Here is a 12,061-nt window from a genome sequence, read left to right as displayed (position 1 = left end):
AGAGAAGGAAAGCTTATTGTATTTATCCATTTTTTTTTTGACCACAGCCTTTCTTCATTCTTCACGTTCCTTCTATGCTTAGAACCTCCCTAACCACTTTTTTTAGTACAGATATGCTAGTAACAGGTTCCCTTCATTTTTTGTTTTTTCCTTTGAGAGTGAGTTTATTTCCCCCTTCATTCCTGAAGGGTATCTTCATTGGATATAGGAACGTGGGTTAACAGTTCTTTTCCTTTGGCACTTTAGTAAGTGTGCAGTGTGCTGTCCAAATAAGAACTAAACTAGAATAAAAAGTAAATGTGCTCCAAGGATACATTTATAAAAGCACAATTCGCTGAATGAGGAAAGAAACCTGTGTCTATGATCTTGGGACTGTGCTCACTTCTGGGTATTACATTGTAAAAGGAATTGGGAAAATTGAGGCCTGTGGAGGGCAGTGGGATAAATAGAGTGAGTGGGTACAACCCCATATGCTAAGACAAATGTTTTAAAAGATCTAAGGCTATTTCTCCTGAAAAGAAAATACTCTGAAGTCATATGACCTCCAAAATAATAATATGTCCCATAAGGCTCCAAGGGGTTTCAGTGAGAGAGAATAATAAGGGAAAGAGATTTTGGTTCAATATCAGGAAGACTTTTTAACAACAACAACAACAACAACAACAAAGACTGCCCAAAGATAAACTGTGCTGCATAAAGATAATGTTCCTGTTATAAAGATGTGGAGGTATGGGTTAGATGAATATTTTTCTGAGATGCCACAGGTATTTCAGGGTTTTGGTGTTCATATGCCATACCAGGTGTCTCTATTTTCATATGAGTTTCTTGGATATAAAATAAAATGGAATGTATTTAGATAGAGGAACTTTACATAACCAATTTTATTTTGATTTTAACAATCAAAATTACTTTTCCTACATATAACATTTTATACTACAGTTGATGATGACTACTAATAGGAAACATGCCTGCCTCGTTATAGATCTTGCCTGATATATTTATAATTCAAGATGATGCTAAAAGTGATATGTGTGATTTTAACAATAGCCAACACTTAAATGGCACTTGCTCCAAACCACCCACTGTTCTAGGAGTTTCTACAGATTGGTTATTTTCTCCATTTTATAAAAGAGCAAACTGAGGCATAGAGAGAGAAAGTAATTTGTGCACGACTACATAGCAGGTAAGTGGTAAAGGGAAGATTTGAACCCAATCTCTCTGGCCCTTGAATCCAGACTAAAACTTAAGCACTATCCACCACCCTAACTCGTTATTTTAATCAACTTGTCAAGACCTGTCCATTACAATGCAGGTATCCCCTCCAAAGGTCATACGCTTAACTGATGGTGATTTTGGGCTCAGGATATTTTTTGCAACTCCTCTTTTGTAGAGTGTAAAAATGTCTAGCATATTCTTTTAAACATTCTCAAGAGGCAAATCTAACCTCACTGAGACTGGCCTTAATTTTTGGAAATAGCCTCAAGCTATTTGTACTCAAATCTGATGAACAGGATGACTGGAAAACCTGTATATTATCATTTGAGGTTTCAAACAGTAAATGCCACAGAAATAATGAGCCTAATTTCTTTGAATGGCTTGTAAATTGGCTATGAAGGCACCTCCAAAAGAGAAGCACCAGAAAGATAGTGACTAAGGACATTTTAGTCAGCATTGTTGGAATATGTCTCTAATCACCAAGGCAACCCAGTGTTTGGAAGCAACAACACTCATTGGGATGTGTACATCTGGTGATGTTATTTTCCAAGTTGTATTTGCACAGATGCATCCTTTGCTTTTAAAAAGAACTGTTCTTGCACTTATTAAGAAATAAAACGGGGAAGAAGAATATTTCCATGTATTAAGTTCTTGAATAATATAGGTGACATAAGGGAGCAAAGACAATGCCTTTGCCATATCAGGTAGAAGAAACAGTCATCATATCACCTTAGGGCAGCAACAGCTTCCTAGAGAGACAGACCTAGGTTTGAAGCCCATCACAGAGCCATTTCCTAGCCTGTTTGGAAGAAAATTACTTCTCTGAGCCTTAGAATCTTTATTTGTAAAATAAGGGGAATTATATTTCCTTATCAGTATGTTGCCAAAATTAGAAATAATTTATATAAAGTGATCTGACACATAGGAGACCAGTAAAGAGGTAAGCTATGAAAAAAATACATGAAGTGAAACAAAAAATAACCAGAACTGCCAAAACATTGAACTGTATGGAAGTCCGACAATCAAGGAGTTAAAGAAGAAACATTCATCCAGACTGGCAGGAAGGGCACAGATGGGCAGCCGGTAGAGAGTACACGGGGCAAGGTGGACCTGCTGGTCCCACATTGCCATGTGGATAAACTGGGAGGAACAACTAGGGAGCGAGACAGACTGTGAAACCCAAGGTTCCAGCATGGGGAAATAAAGCCTCAAAACCTCTGAACACTGCCTTCCATCTCATGTGGCTATAGAGTGATGCCCAAATCCAAGCATGACAAGAAAGTTTCCTTAACCAAAACTGCTAAGAAAGGCTTGGAACTGAAACAGAACCTAATAGAAGAGCTTCGGAAATGTGTGGACACATACAAGTACCTTTTCATCTTCTCCATGACCAACATGAGGAACAGCAAGTTGAAGGACATCCAGAATACCTGGAAGCACAGCCAGATGTTCTTTGCAAAAACAAAGTGATGATGGTGGCCTTGAGTCAATGCCGTCTGATGAGTACGAAGACAGCCTGCATCAGGTCAGCAAGAAGTTGAGGGGTGAGGTCTCCTTTTCACCAACCGCACTAAGGAGGAAGTGAACAAGTGGTTCGTGAAATACACGGAAATGGACTATGTCCTCGCTGGAAACAAAGCTGCTTTCACCGTGAACCTCAACCCAGGGCCCCTGGAGCAGTTCCCCCACTCCATGGAGCCACAGCTGAGGCAGCTGGGGCTGCCACTGCCCTCAAGAGAGATGTGGTGACCCTGCTGTCCAACTACAAGGTGTGCAAGGAGGGTGACCTGCTGCCCCCAGAGCAGGCCCATGTCCTGAAGCTTTTTGGGTATAAGACGGCTGAGTTCAAGGTGACCATCAAGTACATGCAGGATGCACAGTCTGGAAGGTTCCACCAGATGGGAGATGACTTGCCAGAGAGTGCTTCCGAGTCAGCAGAAGAATTGGAGGATGACAACAACAGCTGCTGAGGGACGGGTGCCACCTGACCGAGTGGGACTGCCCCTCACTCCTGGGCAGCAGCTGTTTGTTTTGCTGGGGATGAAGATAAGGAAGGGCACTGGGGATAGACTGTTTTCCTATAAGAATAAAATTTTGTCTGCAGGCTGTCTCCCTACAGATGGCAAAAGGAAAAAAACCAAAAACCTCTGACTGTAAAAACCTGTGGGGATTGTGGAAGCGGGAGAAACTCCCCTACTCACAGAAGATTTCATTGGAGAGACCTACAGGGTCCTAGAACATACACAAACCCACCCACCTGGGGAATCAGCACCAGAAGGGCCCAATTTGCTTATGGGTAGTGGGGGAAGTGACTGAAGGCCAGCCAAGAGCTGAGCAAGGGCATTGTTCTCTCAGACCTCCCACACAAACATTGCCACAAGACAGCCAAGTGGGTTGCCCCACCCTGGTGGATACCTAAGGTTCCCCCAACCTTACTACGTACCAGGCACTAGGAGACAAAGAAATATGGTCCAAATGAAAGAACAGATCAAAGCTCCAAAAATAGAACTAAGAGATGAAGAGATAGCCAACCTATCAGACGCAGAGTTCAAAACACTGGTAATCAGGATGCTCGGATGCTCACAGAAATGGTTGAGTATGGTTGCAAAATAGAGGAAAAAGTGAAGGCTATGTAAAGTGAAATAAAGAAAATTATACAGGAAATGAACAGTGAAGAGAAGGAAACCAAGACTCAAATCAACAATCTGGAGCAGAAGAAAGAAAGAGACATTCAACCACAACAGAATGAAGAAACAAGAATTTAAAAAAAATGAGAGGCTTAGGAACCTCTGGGACAACTTTAAACATTCCACCATCCGAATCATAGGGATGCCAGAAGGAGAAGAACAAGAGCAAGAAATTAAGACCTTATTTGAAAAAATAATGAAGGAGAACTCCCCCAATCTGGCAAAGGAAATAGATTTCCAAAAGTCTAGGAAGCTCAAATGTTGCAAACCGCCCTGCCTGGTTTCAGAAACTGTAATCCCATGTGGCTAAGGCTGAGTAAAAAGACCTTGGGACCATAAGCCACTTAGGAGACAAAACTTTTCCCTGGCAGGGGTGCCACATCTGCCCCCTTTCACCTCACCCTGCTTGGCCCCAGGCAGATGACCAGTTAGTCAATGATGGGTAAGATTCCTCAAAGGAGGGACGCCCTAAGACAGGCACAGTGATGAAGGGGCCCTCAGGAAAGGACTTGGGGGCCATAGAAAAAGGGGGTGATGGACGCTCGCCCCTCAGCTTTAACATAGCCTGAGCCCTCATTCTGTCTGCAAGGAGCCTCCTAATCTCTTGGCTGCCTTATTTCCCCACCCTGATTTCAGCCTGAAACAATGCCGGAGGTGGGTGTGGCCCTGTGCTGGAAAGGGCGGGTTCCCTAGGGCGAATCAAGTCTAAGAAGGAATGCATAAAATCCTATGAAACCTACTTTGCTAATACCCTCTACTTAAATGATAAGGGTCTAAGCATGAAATGAGTTTGTTCCCCAAAGTTTTATGGCCCTTTAGCTATCTGACCCTGACTATAAATAAGCCCTCATAGTTCTTTTAGTGTTATCTATTGTTTGATCATTTCTGCCTGACAGTGATTGATGAGCTTTACATATACGACCTGTATTCCTCTGCAAATTAAACCCAATAAAAGCCTGTCCAGGCAAGGGATGGGGCGGCCTTCTCTTTCACTGAGAGAGCTGCCGTGTCATCCCTTTTCCTCCACAGGATTTCTGTAGTCCGTGTGAATTTGTCCCGTCTCATCCATAATGCTGCGGACACTATGGGCCAGTGTCCTCATCACTCAAAGGATCCCAGAGAAGTAGGACCCAAGGAATCACACACCAAGGCACATCATAATTACATTACCCAAGATTAAACAGAAGGAGAGAATCTGAAAAGCAGAAAGAGAAAAGCACAGAGTTACCTACAAAGGAGTTCCCATAAGACTATCAGCTGATTTCTCAAAGGAAACCTTGCAGGCAAGAAGGGCCTAGCAAGAAGTATTCAAAGTGATGAAAAGCAAGGACCTACAACCTAGATCACTCTATCCAGCAAAACTATCATTTAGAATGGAAGGGCAGATAAAGTACTTCCCAGGTAAGGAAAAGTTAAAGGACTTCATCATCACCAAGCCCTTATTATCTGAAATGTTAAAGGGACTTATGTAAGAAAAAGAAGAAGATCAAAACCATGAACAGTAAAATGACAATAAAGTCACAACTATCAACAACTGAACCAAAAAAAAAAAAAAAAGCAAAAACAAACTAAGCAAACAACTAGAACAGGAATAGAATCACAGAAATGGAGATCACATGGAGAGTTATCAGTGGGGTGGGGGTGGGGGAGAAGGAGGGAAAAGGTACAGAGAATAAGAAGCATAATTGGTAGCTACAAAATACACAGGGGGAGGTTAAGAATAGTATAGAAAATGGAGAAACCAAAGAACTTATATGTATGACCCATGGACATGAACTAAGGGGATGGGAATGCTGGTGGGAGGGGGCATGCAGGGTAGAGGGGAATAAAGGGGCAAAAAGAGATAAAAATACATGAAGTGCCCCAGCTGAGTGGCACACTTGGTTGGAGTGTGTCCCATACACCAAAAGGCTGAGGGTTCAATTCCCAGTCAGGGCACATATCTAGGTTACGTGTTTGATCCCTGGTCAGGGTGTGTACGGGAGGCAACTGATTGATGTTTCTCTCTCACAATGATGTTTTTTCTCTCTCTCTCCCTTTCTCTCACTCTAAAAAATCAATAAACATGTCCTTGGGTGAGGATTTAAAAAATACATGAAGCATACCAAAAAAGATAAGTAGATTGAATAAAAGTACCCCCTTCTCACATTCAATAACCTCAGAAAAATACTGTCTAAAACTTGCCTACTGATCCAATGTTCCCCATCCAGGACTACTGACAGGAGGTTTGGGGGGTAAGGGTGGTAATATTTTTAAATGTTATGGCCCCTTAGCAAGGGTGGACTTGCAATTTATGTCGGCTTTTCTGCTGTCTAGCTACCTCTTCCATCATCCAGAGTTTGTGAACCTGAGGCCCAGGGACAGAATGTGGCATGTGACTGGTGGCTACATGACTCACTTGGTGGCTACAGGAGGGCTGCCTGCCGCTGTGCAGGGTGTCCCTCCAGGAGGTGCCCAGCGAGCAAGCAAGTAGAGGCTGAAGTCCAGCCAGGACTCACACATTAAGCCCAGCTTCCGGCACAGGGAGCAACTGCTGAGAGGTATATTTTACTTAACACATAGTCACTAGCTGCCTCCCCACCCCACCCCCACCCCCCACTTTATCTGCTCAGACGGATGCTTTTTTCCCTAAATTGTACAAGGCATTGTCTATATCACCCATGGTCTGCCACCACAATGTTTTTTGTTTGCTTTTCTTTTTTATTTTTAACTGAGTTAGGTTGCCAAATTTGAAAAGTCAGGATTTCACACAAGAGTCAGTATTCCTAGCTACTTTTAGAAAACTGGATGTTTTTTCCATCGGAGGCCCACATTCCTTCCTGACAGTAATCGACTTTTAGCTGCAGCACAAAGACCGCAGCTCCCTTCAGACCCGGACGCGTCCGTTCTCCGCAGTGGAGACCATGAAAGCCTGTTCTGCTAGGTTTCCCGACTACAGTGGGGACTAATGCTCTATGCTAACTGGTCTGATTTCCAGCCAGTGGCACAGGTGCCTCCAGAGGGCAGCATGGCATCCTTCAGGTGGGAGAAACTTCTATCCTCACTGCTCCCTCCCAGTTTTCCTGAGAGCCAGAGAAAGCGGCTCCCAGGTCAGCAAGGTGACCTCCAGGGATGTGCAGCCCCTCGAGAGTGGGCAGAACGAGGTTTCCTGCCCTCCCTTCACCTCGCTATTGCTGGGGACACAGAAACATTGGTGGCTGCTTCAGAGGCTGCCAGCAAAACTCAGGGGACCTCCACAGCTCTTCCACATTACCTATTATCTTTACCTAAACAGCCAGGGGGAACAGGCAGGTGCAGGGAGACAGCCATTAGCAAAAAAAGAGAGAAAGGCAGGTAAAGAATCAAACATCTGGCAGTTCCTGGTATTCTCAACACAACTTGCTGAGTTCAGCAGTGGAGGAAGTGCTGGAGGAGCCCAGTGATTTCAATCCACAGTCCTGATGGGCCCTGGTTAACTGATGTTAGTGAAACAGTTGCATCCACTATTTATGGCTAGATTAAGCCGATTACTCCAGCTTAGCCTACTTTCAGTGGACAAGTCTTATCAGTGGACAACACAATGCTCTGTTATCTGTTTTTCTCCCCCTAGAACTTATCTCTGGACACTGAAACGGAAATCCTCATAAGGCGTTTTTTTGTCTTTTGTTGTTTTTTTTTTTACCTGTCTCATTCCAGAACAGAATTTTCAAACTCCTCCCTCAACACTGATGAAACCTCTTAGTGCCTGGCAGTGACTGGTGGAAGTTTCCAAAAATATGCAGCAGCACAATTACTAAGAAGAGATGAGATGTTGTTACCTAATAAAAATGCCATAAATATAGAATGATGAACTACCAGGGGAAAAGAATTGATAGAGAAGGACACGCTGGAATGTCGGATAGTAAAAATCACTTAAACTCTGTGTGACCTTGAAGAAAGTCACGGCCATATGTTTTGCCAGGTCCCTCAGATAGCGTGTTGAGATACGGCTGTTCCCAAGTCTTACTATCAAGTGAGCTGAACTTAGACCCTTTCTGAGCTTTCTTCCCTGGGAAAGTCTGGAGTCTCTCCTGAGTCCAAAGAGTTGTCTGAATTCCCCTCTACACTGAACATCCTTTAGGCAGGATCGGCTAATGAGACAATTCCACGGAAGCATCTTGTTTGCAGCAACAGGGACTGGGGTGCCTCTCTTTGATAATTTAGAACAGTAGTGAGCAGAGGGTCAGATCTCCCTGGGGTGGTGTCGCAAACTGAAAAAGTGGCTGTGGCACTGCGTTCCTCCATGGTTTTCTACAGCTGTTCCAGATTTTCCATGGGCTCACCTTTAAATTAAAAGAATTTCTGCACTTTCAAGAATTTGAAAACAAAGCCATGTGTGAGGATATGAGATCCACTCATATGCCCTTGCAAGAAATAGGTTGCATTCCTTTTTCTGCACTTAAAAAAAGCACCTCCTTTTTTTAAAGGATGCCATATATGTAAATGATCCCAAATTAATCTTTAGCATGTGCCCATGTTGTTTTGATTTACTAAACTTTAAAAATACTCCCATTGTTCCTTCTTAACAGCTTTTGGCAACTTTTTCAGAAATTGAAATATATGACCGAATTAGCAAAATGAGTAACATTAGTAAGTACCACTCGGCAAGCACTAACAGTACAAATACCTCTCCAGTACACAAAAAGCGTCATTATAAATCTTATAATATATAAGTCTTCTTATTTAATGTCATTCTTAATTAGCAAAATACAATACATTTATGTAGAGAGAAACAAAATAATACAGTTACCAAAATATTATTTTTACATGTCTTTAATCTTTTAAGGTAATTATGTGATGTAGTGGAAAAAACAAAGATCTGGGTTAGATAGAATTCTAGTTCTCTTTGATAAAGAGCAGAAATTTTTGTAATATTGGGCAAGTCACTTAACTTCTCTGACCCTCATTTTGTTTATCTATGAAATGGGGTTAGTAATACTCATATCACGGGGTTAACAGGACTAAATGAGATTCTGTGTAAAACGTCTAACAGGGTGCCTGACACAGTATAAGATACTCAGTAAACACAGCTCTCATTATTTGTAGTTTCCTCAGGTGATGGTGACTTAAGGTACTTAGGTAAATTTTTTTAAACTTTAAAAATAGTTGGCTTTTCAAATCATTTAAGTGATTTATTTTTAACACCAAAAATGTCAGTGACTGCCATAACCATTGAAATTAACTATTTCTCATCGATACAGAGAACAAAATGGTGCCAGATGGGAGGGGGTTAGAGGAAGGGTGAAAAAGGGGATGGAAACAAGCAAGCAAAATATAACCAGAGACACTGAAATTAAGAACAATCTGACAGTAAGCAGAGGGGAGGTGGGAGGGGTTAATGGGGAGAAAAAGGGGAAGGGTCTTCAGGAACATGTATAAAGGACACATGGACAAAACCAAGGGCGGGGTGGAATCAGGGAAGGGAGGTGGGGATGGCTGGGGTGGGGAAAAGTGAAAGTGGTGGGGGGAAAATGGAGACAACCGTACTTGAACAACAACAACAAAAATATTTTTTAAAAGATGACAAATGGCCAGTTGTAAAAACGGTCCCAGACATGTAAAGCATAGCATAGGGAATATAGTCAATAATATTGTAACAACTCTATGTACGGTGTCAGAGGGGTACAGACTCATGGGGGCAATCACTTCGTTAGTTAAGTAAATGTCTAATTCCTATTATATGTCAGTGGTAACTGAAATTTTTTTAATTTTAAGAAATTAATGATTTTAATTATAAATATTAATTAAACTATTTCCATTAATATCATATCTCATGCAAATCTTAATTTTGGTGACTGTCTTACCCATTCCTCTTACATGCCATCTGCTGTGTGGCCTGTTTCCACAGCGTGCTGTTACTGTACTCAGCAGACGGGTTTGCTAAAATTTGCTTCAGTAACATTAGCTTTTCCTACCAAGATTCAAAGTAATGCATTTGCCAATTTTTCCCTAAAACCTGTTGTAAATTATAAATACTATATACTGGCTAAATATTTCCTATACTTACATACGGACACATAAATCAGTATATGATGCTTCTCACTAATTTAAGAAGTTTATCTGGTTCAAGAACTAGGCAGTTTTATTGCATGTTGAGTTTCTACAGGTCAGCCAAGAGTTTGAGGATGAAGACTTGCTGCAAAAGGGTCTTAAATTGTTCTCAACCATTTCCTCACTTAGCATATACGGTGGTCCCCCCTTATCCTTGGGGAATACATTCCAAGACCCCCAGTAGATGCTTGAACTCTATATACACTATGGTTTTTCCTATACATACCTATCTATGATAAAGTTTAATTTATAAATTAGGCCCAGTAAGAGATTAACAATAACTGATAAAGTAGAACAACTATAAAACTATACTGTAATAAAAGTCATATAAATGTGTTCTCTCTCTCTCTCTCTCTCTCAGAATACGTTATTGTTCTGTACTTACCCTTCTTCTTGTAATGCATTCCGTAAAAAAGGTGGCCATCACCCACACTTTCTGATTATGTTGCCAGAACCCAGGCAGATAATTTTCGTTTTTATTTTCACAAGGCCTGGGCTCCTTGCTCTGCACACTGCGCCTGGCTTTGCCGAAGCCCTGCAGCACCACCACATAGTACCAGAGTTAATCTGTCCTTTTATGCGTGTGCCCTGGGGCCTCCTTCGCACTTTTTTGAATATAAGTTCTGTTGGACATGTGAAGCCTGGTCTCATGTCAATCGAAGATTTGCTTTGGATGAAATCCTCTCTCCTTAATCAATTTCTTCAACTCTGCCAGAAATGTCTCTCTGGTAATTTTTATATTTTTTGGTCCAAACCTATTCCCGAATCTACGTAACCACCCCTTACTTGCAGTAAATGGCTTGTGTCCCTTCTCAGGGGTTCTCTTCCTGATACAGGCTCAGTGCTCTCTGGCGCAACTCGTTGCCGTCCGTCAGAACACGTTTTCTGTTCTGGTCTTCCATGCACAAACGTGAGGCCTTTCCCATCTTAACTAAGCCTTTATCGTGCACTGTGACCGTAATTTTTGCAGTTTGCAGAGCAACAGCAAAACTAGCACAAATTTCTTTTTCCTTTGTCATAATTTCATGGATGGGAGATTTATTTTTACTGTGGGTGTTAGCAACCCAAGCATATGATTTTCTTTCTTTCCCTATTAAGATGAGAACTTTCACCTTTTCACTTAAATGTAGCACTGTCCAGGTTCTCTTTGGCATATCTGAATTGCCAGCATCACTACCCTTGCACTTTAAGGCTGTCGTTAAGTAAGATAAGGGTTACTTGAACATCAGCACCATGACACCACGACAATCGATCTGATAACCCAAAGAGCAGCTACTGAGGGATTAATGCTCAGGGAGTGGGCGCAGCATGGAGATTCTGGACAAAGGGATGATTCGCGTCCCGGGCGAGGTAGAGCGAGACTACGGGTGATTTTATCATGCTACTCAGAATGACAAGCAATTTAAAACTTATAAATTATTTATTTTCTGGAATTTTCCATTTAATATTTTTGGACTGTGGTTGGGTGACTACAGGTAACTGAAACCTTGGAAAGTGAAACTGTGGATAAGGGGGGAGGGAATACTATACAAAGAATAGAAATGGCCACTGGTATAATAGTTGTGTGTACATATTCCTCACGTGGAATGTTAGAACAAGGGACTTGCAGTTTACAGAGAAAAAGGCTGGCAAAGGTTGTGGAATTATGTCTGGAAGCCTAAAGAAATGAGTGGGAAGAAAAGTTTATCTCTATACATATAGAGTACATTTTGATTTTACACCTGAGGAATTAGTTAGTTCAAGTTGTTTTGTAAGGATTGGGGTTAAGAGAACACTGGCAGTGAAGGGTTTTTCTTAGGATTTCTCAATTGTTTAATCTGTGGAGTTACCAATCCCAATTAGATAATACTCCAAATTTTGCAAAATTCAAGGTAACTGTCAAAAAGCTGTAACAGCTTAACCATTTTTGAATAATGCCTCTTAATGAATGAAGCTAGGGTAACCAATATTCCCAGTTTACCTGGGACTAAGGTTTCCCAGGCTAAGGGACTTTCCAGTGCTAAAACCAGGACAGTCCCAGGCAAGCTAGGACAATTGATCACCCTACCCAAAGGCCTCATCTGTATCATTAGATAGAGTATTGGATTACA

At 41.8% G+C, this 12,061-nt stretch overlaps 1 pseudogene; it reads left to right on the top strand.

Moving 5' to 3' along the window:
- The first annotated feature begins 2,469 nt into the window (after nt 1-2,469).
- Nucleotides 2,470-3,185, top strand: LOC112322588 (mRNA turnover protein 4 homolog pseudogene; annotated as a pseudogene).
- Nucleotides 3,186-12,061: the final 8,876 nt, after the last annotated feature.

The sequence above is a fragment of the Desmodus rotundus genome, chromosome 10 (genome assembly GCF_022682495.2).
Source record: "Desmodus rotundus isolate HL8 chromosome 10, HLdesRot8A.1, whole genome shotgun sequence".
In the NCBI taxonomy this organism is placed as follows: Eukaryota; Metazoa; Chordata; class Mammalia; order Chiroptera; family Phyllostomidae; genus Desmodus; species Desmodus rotundus.
The sequence above is the reverse complement of the archived record's forward strand: the minus strand, read 5'-3'. Positions and strand labels throughout refer to the sequence as shown.